Source organism: Haplochromis burtoni, unplaced genomic scaffold (assembly GCF_018398535.1).
Source record: "Haplochromis burtoni strain Fernald_Lab_line unplaced genomic scaffold, NCSU_Asbu1 Contig_2, whole genome shotgun sequence".
NCBI lineage: Eukaryota > Metazoa > Chordata > Actinopteri > Cichliformes > Cichlidae > Haplochromis > Haplochromis burtoni.
The window spans coordinates 3,303,965-3,308,844 of NW_024582363.1; the positions used below are offsets into that span (position 1 = coordinate 3,303,965).

The following is a 4,880-nucleotide window of genomic DNA, read 5'->3' on the forward strand; positions in this document are numbered from 1 at the left end:
TTCCCACATAACAACTTAAGTATGCAAGTACTGCAAAAAACCTCAGTACCTTCGATGCCAGATAGACGGACAGCTGTACGACCCCACTGCATTCAGACACCACATTCAAGATATAACAGCCATAATCTCAGTTAGCAAATTGAGTCAATCGATATGCTCCAAGGTGTCAAATCAAAACTTGCAGATGACCATCAAATTGAAGAAGATCTATGTACACAAATTACATGACACTAGTTTCGAAACTATCGACGTGTCATGTACTACCGACATATTGACAATGTTGTAATTACGTATCCTATTCAGGTTTCCCATTGCAAAAACAATTGGTGACACCTGAAAATGCTGACGACAGCACTATGGCCTACCTGTACAGCCATCTGAAATGTGCAGTAAAGTCACTGTAGATGTTATGGGAGTCTTGGGAGTAACTGAGACACTGAATACGTACGTTTCACATTTCCATTGTGTAGAAGTGTTTGTACTAAATGTGCAGAATCTACAGCACGTACTTGTATGAACAAACACATGTAGAAAAATATGCTACAGTCACTTGTTCACTGTAGAATACATGTAAACATAAAATCACCCATTTGGTAGAGCTGTGCACTAATGTGAACAATAAACAGCACATGTAACAGTACAGTAAATCATTCTGGCACATCCAGACGTTCCTGTCTGTCTGGCCACATATTTTCATCTACATCACAACAGATGTTATCCCTCGCAATGCAGCGAGGAAAGTATCTCCTGGAGTGGCGAATCCATCCTCTGCAGGACCCTGCTGTGATGTCGTCACATGCTGCATCCATGGCTGCTAGCAGGGCCATTTGCTCATGTGGATTTCATTTTTCTTGAGTACTCTGTCAATTGTTGAAATTGGAACAGATTCAATATTGCCAAATACCGTGTAATTCTCATGACAGCGCTTTGTATTTCTCTCAGCTTTATTGCATTGTTTGCAATGACCATTGCACAAATGGCTTCTTCTTGCTGTGGGGTAAAAAGGGGCCCTCTTCCGCCTCCGCGAGGTTGTCTTACAATCCTATGTGGTGCAGAGTGAACTTTTTGTGAAATTGCAAATACAGTACAGTAACATGTGATGTGTCTGAGATGGCACAGTACAGTACAGTGTATTACTGTTTGCATACCTGTTTTCCCTACGGAATGTGATGTTGAACTGAAGTAGTTCTTCCAATATTGGGTTGCACCCTTCGACCAGCCTCCTCCATGGTGAGGCCGTGATTGACAACATGGTCCACAATTGTAGCCCTTATTTCATTAGGAATCCGCCTATATCTGCCTCTTCTCCCTCTTCCCCTTCCCCTTCCTCCCCGCATCCTCACCCCTCTTCCACGGTGCTGACCTTCCATTTTGTGTCACAGAAGTGTAGAAATGGTACACACTAGCTCCTGCGCAGTTTATATATGCTTGCCAATTGGGGATTCACAGGATTCATCCATAATTGACAGTGAACAAGTTGTTTGTCATTGGTTACAACTAAACTTTCACACGCCTCCTCATGAGTGACAGCTGTAATTCACCGAGATCAATTGTTCAATTTCGGAGACATTTCCAGGAAAAATGATACAGAAAGGTATAGGATTTGCTTGACAGATGGCCAATATTTGGCATGTGATAACTAGTTCAACAATTTTGTGTGTGATGACTCAAGCAATGGATGTATGACTATTAGTTTTATTGGGAACGACTATTCAGCATCCATAGGTATGATTACTTTTGACTGACATGACATAAGCAAATGGAAATGTCAGAAAGCAGCAGGGAAATGTATGGAAGCAACTGATTCATGTCCAAAATCATTTGCAGTTTGTTCAGAGAGAGGAGAAATTGCTACTATGATGTGCACAAATTACTGAGTGTTGTGGAGGTTGAACTAATAGTTATGAGAATTTCAATTCTGATCTGAGAAATGCACCAGAGCGACTGAGAAAAACTGTAAAACTAACATATCAAATTTGATTTCCCCCCATGCTCCCGAGTAGTGGTATGACCCAATTTGCAGGTCTCCACATAAGCTTGCTCCGCCCCTTTTCCACCTTTCAGCTCATCCACCAAGGGACTGGGAGCAGCTGCCACTGAGGTAACTCAGAAAACAAAGAAAGATTAAATCAGACATACATAACAGTGAAAACTAAAATGTGTGCACTTATTTTAGAATACAGTATTATGTAATTGTATAAGTAAATTCATTCTAAACTAAAACCAATTCTTTATTAGCCTGTAAATTAAATCCTACATTTAAAGAAAGAAAAATATAAGTGTATGTTATGGTTAAGCTTCTGATGTTTGGTAGACATTAGCACTGTGTGGCTGAAACTGCAGCCATCACAAGTAGATTCAATTATTCTAAAATTACCTTAAAAGTGTTTTAACTTTAATTATTTAACATAGGAACATCCGTGAGGTACATGAGGGGGACATCTTTGGTTGCCAGTCTTGAGGAACACCATATCCATATATGAGGGATGGAGGGTCCAAATACTTATTTTACACTTAATAGAGCGCTATGGAGAAAAGTGAGTATTTCTTGTACATAAACTAAATAAGTTATAAGTTGTTTTTTTTTGTTTGTGTTGGTTTGTGTGGCATTTTCACTGTGGCTACATTTAGGCTTCTTGGTCAGAAGAAGGACACTCCTGGGACACTGCACTGTGCTGGCCCAAGTAAAATGACTCCAGTGGCAGCTCCTAAATTGTGTGCGCTGGGGTGATGAAAACAAAGAGGACCAGTCAAAAATGTTTGATTTCTTCTATTTTTCCAAAGCTTCTGCTCTTTGTACTTGTTTATTTTACAAGAAATCTACAGAAAAGTAAAGTTTTTGCTTATCCAATTTAATTACCTGCAACTGTTTTTGCTTTCAGCCTAACTTCAGGAATAAAGGCAATTTTAGCATCATGAATAGTAGATCAGCTTCCATGTTTAAAGGACTGCCATGGCACAGGACTTCAATGGATACACACAACAACAATTAAAAAACCTAAATATTGGGCGGTTTTTCAATCAGTATACTGAGTGTCATTGTGATTATAAAAATAAATATACAGTTTGTGTGTACTCAGTTTCCATATCTTTAAAAGATGCATGCACATTATATGTCACTCATTCAAGTGGCATCTTCAGTCATATGCACATTATAGATGCATAAATAATAACATTTGTTTAAATCTATTGCGAAGTTGGCAAAAAGGTTTGTACAACCTTGTGACAGTGTAAAGTGTATGAAACATAATACTTGATCTTGGTTTAGTCCATCTCCTAACAATTAATTGCCAGCATTCACAACCACAGACTGGTCTACTTTGTTGTTGTTTTGTCCTCTCTGAGCAAATGTCAGGCATAGTGTTGGAGCTCACAGCTTCAGGATTACAGACAACTTAACATTAACCAAACAACTACGACTTAAATATGATCAAATGAATGAGGGCTCATTTAGCTATGATGGAAGCGTAAAATGTTGCTCATAAAGGTGCATGAAATGATCTGAGAGGGAGATTCCCTCTTGCCACTTTTCCAAAGTGTTGATGTATGTTAAATACTGAAAAAATCATCAATTCATTAGTTGTTGTTTTTTTAAGTTAAGAGTTTTTACATGTAATTTGTTCTATAAACAGAGCTGGCTTTACATAGCATGTCTTTATGTGTATTAACATGTACATGTTATGTAACCAAAGACTAATTTGAAATAATTGATATAATATAATGAATTATATACTTTTTTTTTACATGCATGTTACTTTCATTGATATATTTTTTATGAATTTGCTGTCCATGTTTTATGTATCATACGACAATAAAAAGATTTTTTGAGAAAATCTGTTTTGAATCTAGTTTTCATTAGCTGAATTTTATAATAAGTAGAAATCTTAACCCAAATATTAATGGTAATATAACCCATGTGATGGGTTCTGACTTTCGACCCAATGTTTGGTAACCTCAACTTCAAACATTGGTCAATTTAACCCAATTTTTTGATAGATATCCTAACCCAGTGTGCTGGGTCAAACCAGTAACCCAACCCTGTTAAGTTGAAACAACCCAGCGTTGGCTCGATCCATATTTGACCCAGCATTAGGTTACTGATTGGGTCATTTTTAACCCAGCATTTTTAAGAGTGTACAACAACAGCAGCAACTATTGCATACACTTAACTACTAGGGATGCGACGATACACAAAATTCACGGTTCGGTTCGATACTTTGGTGTCACGGTTCGATATTTTTTCGATAAAAAAATGTTCATGCCTTTTTAATTTGTCATTTATTAAAATTATAAATATATATTTTAACTCAAAAGTACAGTTTTTAAATTTAATGTTGCTGAAACAACAAAGTAATAAAAAAAATAAATCTATCTGATTGAGAAATCACTCATCTTTGGAAAAGAGAGTTTATTACAGAGAAATGGCTCTTTCCAAAATAAAAGCTATACTATACGCTTCTTCTGGGGTATACTCTCAGCAGCATATTAAACATATCAGGTCCCCATAAGGAGAATCATGTGCTAACGGCTGTCTAAATGACTCGGGTAAAGTTTGTAGCATGCGTGCTTGTTGTTTTTGTCTGCTTCCACTTGTCTTTGCACTAGGATGATGTCGGCGTAAATGTGCAGTCATATTCGTTGTGTTCCCACTAGTGCTGTCAGCGTTAATCTCGTTAAAATGACATTAACGCCATAACGCGGCAAATCTCCGTTAACGAGTTACCGCGGATCGCCCCGTGCGTGGGGCTGGACGGCGTCAACACGTTAACAAGCTAACTGCGCTAACGCACTAGTTCCCACCCATGTAATTGAGCATTGCGTGGCACATCCAACATACTGTTTTACTTTTGTCCATGACGCGCTTACCTTCAGGGTCATAC

The 4,880-nt window shown here is 38.0% G+C and overlaps 1 long non-coding RNA gene across 1 annotated transcript; it reads left to right on the top strand.

The window, feature by feature from the left end:
- The first annotated feature begins 1,543 nt into the window (after window positions 1-1,543).
- Window positions 1,544-3,647, top strand: LOC102303584. Its single transcript, XR_315244.3, has 3 exons — window positions 1,544-2,101; window positions 2,413-2,537; window positions 2,632-3,647. It is a non-coding gene; the product is annotated as an uncharacterized LOC102303584 (long non-coding RNA).
- The last annotated feature ends 1,233 nt before the right edge of the window (window positions 3,648-4,880 follow it).